The following is an 11608-nucleotide window of genomic DNA, read 5'->3' as shown; positions in this document are numbered from 1 at the left end:
CAAACAACCACCATATGAACATAGTAGATAGAATTTGATATCAAAACTGAATTCCATTGATGTTATAGTCTTAAAATCCAATTCAACATACTTGAATTCAAATTTAAACAACATCATAACATCAATATCAATTTTCATCAAACCATAGTTCCAACAACCATGCAAAAATTAAATACATATATAATCTTCTAACATCATGAAACTATTATCTCTAATTTCAAAACAAACAAAACATGTTATACATATTCGAAATTAAAGACCACTTTGATACCATTTGTTGAAAAAAAAATACATGTTTGTATCGCATACAAAATATATACAGTGGAAAATTAACGAATCTATTTTATTCGCAATTGATAACATGTACTATGTAAGTTTCAGAATTTAAGAACAAGAAAGCGTACCTTGGTGTGGTAAAATTCAAAACAAAAATTAGAAGTACTTAGAAACACTTTTAATCTTTATTCCAATTCCACTTAATACCCAAGAAGTGTGGTCTCTCAATCAGTTTCTAAAGAGAAAATAAGAGAGTGTCCAACACTCATATATGAACCATTTCATTCCTTGTATGATCTTAATAAAAGACCCTTATGAAAAGTCTTATAAAATTCTGTATGTTTCTCTCCTTATATATAACTGATTATCTAATTGGGCTAGCCTTTTGGGCCATTCTAATTGGGCTCCAATATGTGGCTAGGAGTGGGACCAAGAAGGAACAAATAAGACTCTAGCTCCAATGGGCCTTGGGCTTTTATGTCAACTCTTGACAAGTCCAAAGTTACCATTAATTATATTCAATATAACTATATGAATATAATTGCACTCTATGCCTTATAAATAAATTATATCCCAAAACTTTATTATACATGCAACCCATTCATTAAAATATTCATAGTAATACAAAGTCATGAATGTTGACTACTACTTTGAAGATTACTACATCTTAATTCTTGAGTACCCGGTTTAATCCTTTATACTATTCATCATATATTTATGAAATCAAATTTCATAAATATATACTTTAGTAACTCCTTACTAAAGTGGTTAGGCCCAACACTCTGAATAACCAAACCCATTAAACATATCTCAAGGAAATATTTTATATCTCTTTTAAGAGATTATGAATTCTGAAAGTTCAAATAGTGTATAAAACACCTATGAATGTTTAGACCCCCAAATTAAAAATATCAACACAAGCTTATGATCAAACAATATATGTGCGAAAAATGAAATATAAGCTATAACCAAAATGGTAACACACTCCAAACCAAAATTAATCACAACCACAACAGTAATTAAAAGAAAAAGAGTAAGGGAAGAGAGATACAAACACAAAAATAACACGGCAATGTGTTATCGAAGAAGAAACCGAAGTATTCGGCGAAAAACCTCCCCGCCACCTTCCAAGCGGTCAATAATCTACTAGAGAATGAAATTGGGATATATGAACAGAAGACCCTTCAAGCATAATCTACCCAGTGCACCTAAGCCCTCCAAACTTCTTGCTCCAACAGGGTTACGCCGAAATCTTATCTTCTCTGATTTATCGGATCCCGCAATCGCCCATTACATCAACCAAAATTAATTGGTCCCTTGTGAACTACTTCCGAAGCACCAAAATACCTCCTCACTGATATGGGTATAGTGAGATAAGGATTTGACTAAATGTACCTCTCTAGGATATGTTAATGGGGAGGGTGAGGGTAGAGGAATTTGGAGAATCAAAGGATGAAGATTGTGGATGAGTCAATCTTATTGTTCTCTAGGATATCTCTCTCAAAATTCTCTCTGGAAGCTCTCTACATTTCATGAGTATAAGGGTAATTATAGTAGAGTGTATGAGAAATGTGAAAGGTTAGTTTTCAATAAACAGGGCATTCTGGCGACTAGACCTCGCGACTAAAATGAGTCGCAAGTTTGAGTCGCGAGCTAACTACCTGGCCAGACTGAAAGTTTTGTCCTGTAGTGCACCGACTATCGTGACCCTTCAGCTCCCCCCGCATGCTTCTCACGTGTGCCATTCTGGGGACTTGCCAGTCGCAAGATTCAGTTGTGTGACTCCTTTGAATTGCACACATCTTGAGATTTCTTCACACTCTCTCATACACTACCCTTACATAATTCTTACATAAATATAGCATATCTAATTGTAAATTATAAGCAAATTTGGCACGGACTAAAGCCAACACATGATTGCATAAATTCAACCTTACAATCTCTCTCTTCAGCTATTATGTGGCAAAACCCTAAAACAGACTCTAGACTTAAAATGTAAGTTGGGAACAATTGCCAAAACTCACTCACATCCTAATTCTAGAAACTGTGAAATTCTTGAACTATACGAACAAGTATTTCCTGAAAATAACAACACAAGACAATCATTGTAAGTAGAAATCTTGAAATACAGATAGAGCAAGCACAATGTGATCAAGTAGTGAAGATTAAAACAATAAAGTATGACTTGACCAAACATGAACAATCACTATAAATAGTGATCACAATGATCATTCACACAAGAAATGAACATCCGGACATGCAAGCTAATAAGCTCAATGCAAAGTATTATTTGCATGTCCAACACTCAACCAATACAAAAACTCAAGGTAATTGTATCAAGGATATAAAATTTAACAAGGGCACAAGAGTGAAGAACAAAAGAAAATGCATAACATTAACTAAAAGTACTGAACTACAAAGCAAAGGTACAAAATATAAAGGACTGAATAGGAATAGAAATAATTAAACCGAAGTACCAAAAGTTTTAAGACAAACACAATGTAAATACCAAGAGTTATAAAAACTATAAACACATAAGCTGAAAACAAGACAAGCCAAAAGTATGTGTGTATGTATCAGTATTCTCCTTTTAAGCTCACACAACTCCCCTTTTCAATATCCACACTTCCCATTCTTGTGTTGCTCTCCCCCTTAATGTATGTTATCATCCAAACTCTACAATGAGTTGCTCTCCTCCATTTTGGCACGAATAGCTAATGGTTGTCCTCTAACTTTTGCTAAATAGCATCTAACTGTGTCTCTATGCCTGTGAGATGCATTTGAACTTAGTTGTTGGTGGAGAGAACATTTTCCAATCAAGAAATACGCTGATGCAAACCCTCAATCAAAGTGCTCAACCTGTCAGCTTGAGAGGTAGGATGTATAGGCTGAGTGCTAGCCGTCTGCAACTCAGGAGTGTGAGGAGATGCAGTCTCAGTATGCACAGGTGTAGTGTGAGTGGCTGAGCCATGACCGGAAGAAGTGGAATGAGGGAAAGGTTCACTCTTAGGTGCTTTGGAAGAATGACTTTTGCTCACTTAAAGAGAAACCATGGATAGTGGGCGAAGATGAACTAGTGTCTTTTTCCATCTTTTGGTGTACAAACCCCTTTAAGTAACATAATTTTCATGATCAAACTACAAAAAGGAAGGCATGTTCTTGCTGCTGTTCGTGTTGCTATTTTCCATAGAAACTGCACTCTTCCAAGATTGATGAATCTAGTGTTTGACAGTGGATAAAGGTTGAAGAACATGATCAAAGTGAGAGTTTTCAGTTCAGGTGCAAACTTTGCAGTACTAATGGACGTGCCTTTCGATGAAATCTCATGATCTAGTCCAAGAATTTTGAGGATATCTTGCACTTGAGGGAGCTTATCATCATACAGAGTGAGTTCTACATTTGCTGATTGAGTGATCCGAAGAACCTCTGCAATGTAATATGGAGTAATGATGAATTCATTTCCTCGGACACAACACTTTAGTTCAACTCCAGTAAATCTTGCGTTTGAGTAGAACTCCTTAACTAGTTCATCAATTGGATGCTTGAAGTTCCTGAATAGATCAGCCCAATAACTTTTTCTTCAAAAATCCTAGGAATAAAAGTCATTCCCGGGTGTCAAATCTCACAATCCATTCCACCACAGTAGGAGCTTTTTCAAAAATGCTGGAATATATCTAAGAATCGAGGGGAGTCTTGAATCTCTCACTGTTTGAGTCATGGGACGAATGACGAGTCCATTTTGAAATAGGGGATGATGGAACATCAATTACTAGGTCTTTTCCACGAGCAGAACGGCGAGACATCTGTAAAAGAACATAAACACAACAGAGAACAAATTGCAAAACCATAAGACACAAACACAAGCTTGATTAGATCCAAGTTAGTCCAAAAAAAATATAATGATAAACAGGGAGAAACACCACTCAATTAAGAAACACAGGTGTAAGTGGTGTGCATATGTGATGCATGTGCAGGTAAGGCTAAGCACATTGTAGTCCATAAAGTCAACAAAAACAAAAGAAAATGTCTATGAGACATTTTACCATGAGCATGATATGCACAACACAACACAGACAAGGTATAATCCTCAACAATGAAACAGAAGCATGAGAATCATGTAATATAGCATCATTCCATCAAAACCAACAAAATTCAATCATCAAACTCAACAAAATATACCCAAACCATATTCAAACAACATATTTTTCAAAAAACTCAACATCCAAGAAATCAAAGGTTAGAAATACGAAATACTTTGAGAAAAATAGAGAAGTCATACCTTTTCTTGAAGATTGATGAAGAGATGATGAAGAAAAATGGAGTTTTTGAAATATTTTAGGCCAAAACGGCTCGGGCTAGGCCGAGAAAGGGGGAAAAAAATGTTTTCGATACGTGCGGTATTTACCCGACCCCAACTAGAGAATTCCGAAAAAAAAATAGTAAAAAAATTCAAAAAATTTAAAAACTTTATCCTCGCATCATTTTAAGCCAAAACGGGTTGGGCCAAGCCAAGAAAGGTGGAAAAAAAAAAGTTTTCGATACATTCGGTTTTAACCCGGCCCCAACTAGAGAATTCCGAAAAAAATAGCAAAAAAATTCAAAAAATTGAGAAACTTGGTCCTAGCATCATTTCAAGCAAAAACGGGCTGGGCCAAGCTGAGAAAGGGGGTAAAAAATGTTTTCGATCCGAGCGGTTTTTACTCGACACCAACTAGAGAATTCCGAAAAAAAAATACCAGAAAAATTTTAAAAATTTAAAAACTTCCTCCTGGCAAAATTTCAAGCCAAAACGGCATGGACCAAGCCGAGAAAGAGAAAAAAAAAAAAAAAGTTTTCTATCCGAGCGGTTTTTGCCCAACCCTAACAAGAGAATTCTGAAAAAAAAAAATAGCAAAAAAATTCATAAAATTGAAAAACTTCATACTGGCACCATTTCAAGTCAAAGTGGGTCGAACCAGAATGAGAAAGGGAGAAAAAAATAGTTTTCGATCCGAGCGGTTTTTACTCGATACCAACCATAGAATTCCAAAAAAATAGCAGAAAAATTTTAAAAATTTAAAAACTTCCTCTTGGAAACATTTCAAGCCAAAGCGGGTCAGGCCAGGCCGAGAAAGTTGGAGAAAATTTTTTCGATCCGAGCGGTTTTTACCCAACACCAACTAGAGAATTCCGAAAAAAATAGCAGAAAAATTAAAAAAATTAAAAACTTGGTCCTGGCATCATTTCAAGACAAAATAGGTTGGGCCAGGTAGAGAAACGGAGAGAAAAAAGTTTTCGGTCCGAGCGGTTTTTACCCGACCCCAACTAGAGAATTCCGAAAAAAATAGCAAAAAAATTTAAAAAATTGAAAAAATTTATCCTGGCATCATTTGAACCCAAACTAGCTAGGGCCAGGCCAAGAAAGAGAGAAAAAAGGTTTTCGATCCGAGCAGTTTTTACCCAACTCCAACTACAGAATTCCTAAAAAAATAGCAAAACAATTCAAAAATTGAAATACATCATCCTGGCATCATATCAAGCCAAATGGTTTGGGCCAGGCGAGAAAGGGGGCAAAAAGAGTTTTCGATAAGTGCTGTTTTTACCCGACCCCAACTAGAGAATTCCAAAAAAAAGGGCAAAAAAATTCAAAAAATTGAAGAACCTGGTCCTTGCATCATTTCAAGTCAAAACAGGTCAGACGAGTCCAAGAAATGGGTAAAAAAAAGTTTTCGATACCTGCAGTTTTTACCCGACCCCAACTAGAGAATTCCGAAATAAAATAGCAAAAAAATTCAAAAAATGGAAAAGCGTTATCCTGTCATCATTTCAGCCAAAACGGGTTGGGCCAGGGCAACAAAGGTGGATAAAAAGTTTTCGATACGTGCGGTTTTCACCCGACCCCAACTAAAGAATTCTAAAAAAAAAAAAAAACATACCAAAAAAATTCAAAAATTGAGAAACTTGGTCGTAGCATCATTTTAAGCAAAAATGGGTGGGCCAGGCCAAGAAAGGAGAAAAAAATGGTTTCGATCCGAGCGGTTTTCACCATTCACCAATAAGAGAATTCCAAAAAAAATAGCAAAAAAAAATCCAAAAAATTCAAAAACTTGGTCCTGGCATTATTTCAAGCCAAAATGGGTCGAGCCAGGCCAAGAAAGGGGGAAAAAAAAGTTTTCGATACGAGCGGTTTTTACCCGACCCCAACAAGATAATTCCGAAAAAAATAGCAAAAAAATCAAAAAATTGAAAAAACTTTATGCTGGCATCATTTCTAGCCAAAACGGGTTGGGCCAGGCCAAGAAAGTTGGAAAAAAAAAAGTTTTCAATACGTGCGGTTTTTACCTGACTCCAACTTGAAAATTCCGAAAAAAATAGCAAAAAATTCAAAAAAATTCAAAACCTTGTGGCATCATTTCAAGCCAAAACGGGTCGGGCAAGGCCAAGAAAGGGGGTGAAAAAAGTTTTCGGAACGTGCGGTTTTTACCTGATCCCAACTAGAGAATTCCAAAAAAATAGCAAAAAAATTGAAAAACTTGGTCCTGGCAGCATTTCAAGCCAAAACAGGTCAGGCCATGCCGAGAAAGGGGGAAAAAAAGGTTTTCGATCCGATCGGTTTTTACCCTTCATGAACTATTGAAATCCGAAAAAAAATAGCAAAAAAATTCAAAAAATTTAAAAACATGGTCCTGGAATCATTTCAAGCATAAACAAGTTAGGCCAGGCCCAGAAAGGGGGAAAAAAAGTTTTCGATACGAGCGTTTTTACCCAACCCAACTAGAGAATTCTGAAAAAAATAGTAACAAAATTCAAAAAATTGAAAAACTTGCTTTTGGCATCATTTCAAGCCAAAACAGGTCAGGTCAGATCAAGAAAGGGGGAAAAAAAGGTTTTCGATACGTGCAGTTCTTACCCAACCCCAACTAGAGAATTCCGAAAAAAAAAATAGCAAAAAAATTCAAAAAATTGAAAAACTTGATCTTGGGATTATTTCAAGACAAAATGGGTCGGGCCAGGCCCAGAAAGGAGGAGAAAAAAGTTTTCGATACGTGTGGTTTTTACCCGACCCCAACTTCAAAATTCCGAAAAAAATAGCAAAAATATTCAAAAAATTAAAAAACTTGTGGCATCATTTCAAACGAAAACGGGTCGGGCAAGGGCAAGAAGGGGGGAAAAAAGTTTTCGATACGTGCAGTTTTTACTTGACCCCAACTAGAGAATTCCGAAAAAAATAGCAAAAAAATTCAAAAAATTGAAAAATTTCTTCCCGGCATCATTTCTAGCCAAAACGGGACGGGCCAGGGCGAGAAAGGGGGAAAAAAAAATTTCGATATGAGCGGTTTTTACCCGACCCCAACTATAGAATTTCGAACAAAATAGCAAAAAATGGGTTGAGCCAGCCAAAGAAAGGGGAAAAAAAAAGGTTTTCGATACGTGCGGTTCTTACCCGACCCCAACTAGTGAATTCTGGAAAAAAAAATATATATATATATATATATATCAATAAATTTAAAAACAGTGTCCTGGCATCCTTTCAAGCCAAAACGGGTTGGGCCAGGCCAAGAAAGTTGGAAGAAAAGTTTTCGACACGTTCAATTTTTACCCGACACCAACTAGATAATTCCGAAAAAAATAGCAAAAAAATTCAAAAATTTAGAAACTTGGGCCTGGCATCATTTCAAGCCAAAACAGGTCAGGCCAGGCTGAGAAAGGAGGAAAAAAATGTTTTCGATCCGAGCGTTTTTACCCAACACCAACTAGAGAATTCCGAAAAAAAAATAGCAGAAAAATTTTAAAAAAAAATTTAAAAACCTCCTCCTGGCAATATTTTAAGCCAAAACGGCTCGGGGCAGGCCGAGAAAGTGAGAAAAAAAGGTTTTCAATCCGAGCGGTTTTTACCTGACCCAACAAGAGTATTCCGAAAAAAAAATAGCAAAAAAATTTAAAAAATTGAAAAACTTCATACTCACATCATTTCAAGTCAAAGCGGGTCGGATCAGATGAGAAAGGGAGAAAAATAGTTTTCGATCCGAGCGGTTTACACCTGGCACCAACTAGAATTCCGAAAAAAATAGTAGAAAAATTCAAAAACTTCCTCCTGGCAACATTTCAAGCCAAAATGGGCCGGACTAGGCCGAGCGGTTTTGCCCGACCCTAACAAGATAATTCCGAAAAAAATAGCAAAAAAATGTAAAAATTGAACAACTTCATCCTAGCATCATTTCTAGCCAAAATGGGTCAGGGCCGGCTGAGAAAGGGGAAAAAAAAAAAGTTTTTGATACGAGCGGTTTTTACCCAACCCCAACTAGAGAATTCCAACAAAAAATAGCAAAAAAAATAAAAAAAAAACTGAAAAACTTTGTCCAGCATTATTTGAAGCCAAAACGGGTTATGCCAGGCCAGGAAAGGAGAAAAAAAAGTTTTCGATCTGAGCGGTTTTTACCCAATCAACCGAGAGAATTACGAAAAAAATAGCAAAAAAATTCAAAAATTGAAAAACTTCATCCTGGCATCATTTCTATCCAAACGGGTTAGGCCAGGCTGAGAAAGGGGAAAAAAGACTTTTCGATACGTGCGGTTTTTTACCCGACACCAACTCGAGAATTTCGATAAAAAGTGCAAAAAATTCAAAAATTGAATTGGTCCTGGCACCATTTCAAGCCAAGAGGGGCTGGGCAGGCCGAGAGAGGGGGAAAAAAATGTTTTCGATACGTGCGGTTTTTACCTGACCCGAACTAGAGAATTTCGAAAAAAAAATAGCAACGACATTCAAAAATTGAAAAACCTCATCTTGGCTTCATTACTAGCCAAAACGGGTCGGGCCAGGCCGAGAAATGAACCAAATGTTTTCGATATGAGAGGTTTTTAGCGGACCCCAACTAGAGAATTTCGAAAAAAACTTCAAAAAATTGAAAAGTTCATCCTAATTCATTTCTAGCCAAAAACGGGTCAGGTCAGGCCAAGAAAGGGAGAAAAAAAAGTTTTCAATCCGAGCTATTTTTACCTGACCCAAACCAGAGAATTCCAAAAAAAAAATTCAAAAAATTGAAAAACTTCGTCCTGGCATCATTTCTAGCCAAAACGGATGAGCAGGCTAAGCAAGGGGGAAAAAAAAAGTTTTCAATACGAGCAGTTTTTACCCGACCTTAACTATAGAATTCCGAAAAAAATAGCAAAAAAATTCAAAAAATTTGAAACTTTATCCTGGCATCATTTCAAGCAAAATTGGGCAGGGCCAGGCCAAGAAAGGCAAAAAAAAAAAATTTCGATCCGTGCAGTTTTAGCCGTCACCAAGTACAGAATTCCGAAAAAAAAAATAGCAAAAAAATTCAAAAAATGGAAAAACTTGGTCCTGGGATTATTTCAATCCAAAACGGGTCGGGCAAGGCCGAGAAAGGGAGAAAAAAAGTTCTCAATCCTAGCGGTTTTAACCAGACCGCAACTAGAGAATTCAGGAAAATAGCAAAAAATTCAAAAAATTGAAAAACTTAATCCTGGCATCATTTCTAGCTAAAACCGGACGGGCCTTGCCAATAAAGGGGAAGAAAAAGTTTTCGATACGAGCCGGTTTTTAACACGACCCCAAGTAGAGAATTTCGAAGAAAAATTTAAAAAATTGAAAAAACTTCATCCTGGCATCATTTCTGGCCAAAGGGGATGGGCAAGGCCTAGAAAGGGGAAAAAACATGTTTTAGATACGAGCGGTTTTAACCCGACACCAACTAAAGAATTCCAAAAAAAAAAAAAAAAAAAATTGTTAAAATTGAAAAACTTGGTCCTGGCATGATTTCAAGCCAACACAGGTTGGGCCAGGCTGAGGAAGGGGGAAAAAAAAATTTCGATCCGAGCAGTTTTTACCTGAACCAAACTAGAGAATTCCTAAAAAAATAGCAAAAAAAATTGAAAAAAATTGAAAAACTTGGTCCTGGCAGCATTTCAAGCCAAAAGGGGTCGGGCCAGGCCGAGAAAGGGAAAAAAAAAAAAATTTCAATCCGAGCGGTTTTTACTACACCGCAACTAGGGAATTCCAAAAAAAAATATAGCAAAAAAATTCAAATATTGAAAAATTTCATCCTGGAATCATTTTTAGCCAAAACGAGGCGGGCCTGGCCAAGAAAGGAGAGAAAAAAAGTTTTTGATCCGAGCGGTTTTTGCAAGACCCTAACAAGAGAATTCCGAAAAAAATAACAAAAAAATTCAAAAAATTGAAAAACTCATACTGGCATCATTTCACGGCAAAGCGGGTTGGACCAAAGGGAGAAAGGGAGAAAAATAGTTTTCGATCGAAGCAGTTTTTACCCGACACCAACTAGAGAATTCCAAAAAATAACAAAAAAAAATTCAAAAATTGAAAAAATTCGTACTGGCATCATTTGAAGTCAAAGCAAGTCGGAGCAAAATGAGAAAGGGAGGAAAAAAAGTTTTCGATCCGAGCGATTTTTACCAGACCCAACTAGAGATTGCAAAAAAATTCAAAAAATTGAAAATTTTCATCATGACATCATTTCTAGCCAAAACGGGATGGGCCAGGCTAACAAAGGTAGAAAAAGATTTTCGATACGAGCGGTTCTTACCCGACCCAACTAGTGAAATTCGAAAAAAATTGCAATAAAATTCCGAAATTGAAAAACTTGGTCCTGGCATTATTTCAAGCCAAAAGGCGTCGGGTAGGCTGAGAAAGGGAGAAAAAAAAGTTTTTGACCGAGTGGTTTTACCAGACCCCAACTAAGAATTGCGAAAAAAAATAGCAAAAAAATTCAAAAATTGAAAAACCTTGTCCTGGCATCATTTTCGGCTAAAACAGGTCGGGCCAGGCCGAGAAATGGAGAAAAAAGTTTTCAATCTGAGCGATTTTTCCCTGACCCTAACTATAGAATTCTGAAAAAAATTGCAAAAAAATTTAAAAAATTGAAAAACTTCAAACTAGCATCATTTCTAGCCAAAACGGGTCAGGCCAGGTTGAGAAGGGGAAAAAAAAATTTCGATCCGAGCGATTTTTACCCGACACCACTAGATAATTCCAAAAATAGCAGAGGAATTCAAAAAATTTAAAAACATCCTCTGTCAACATTTCAAGCCAAAACGGGTCAGTCCAGGCCGAGAAAGTTGGAGAAAATTTTTTCGATCCAGCGTTTTACCCAACACCAACTAGAGAATTCCGAAAAAAATAGCAGAAAAATTAAAAAATTAAAAACTTGTCCTGGCATCTTTCAAGACAAAATAGGTTGGGCCAGGTAGAGAAACGGAGAGAAAAAAGTTTTCGGTCCCGAGCGGTTTTTACCCGACCCCAACTAGAGACATTCCGAAAAAAATAGCAAGAAAAAAAATCAAAAAAAATTCAAAAACTTGGTCCTAG

Source organism: Quercus suber, unplaced genomic scaffold (genome assembly GCF_002906115.3).
Source record: "Quercus suber isolate HL8 unplaced genomic scaffold, Cork oak 2.0 scaffold_753, whole genome shotgun sequence".
Classification (NCBI taxonomy): Eukaryota; Viridiplantae; Streptophyta; class Magnoliopsida; order Fagales; family Fagaceae; genus Quercus; species Quercus suber.
The sequence above is the reverse complement of the archived record's forward strand: the minus strand, read 5'-3'. Positions refer to the sequence as shown.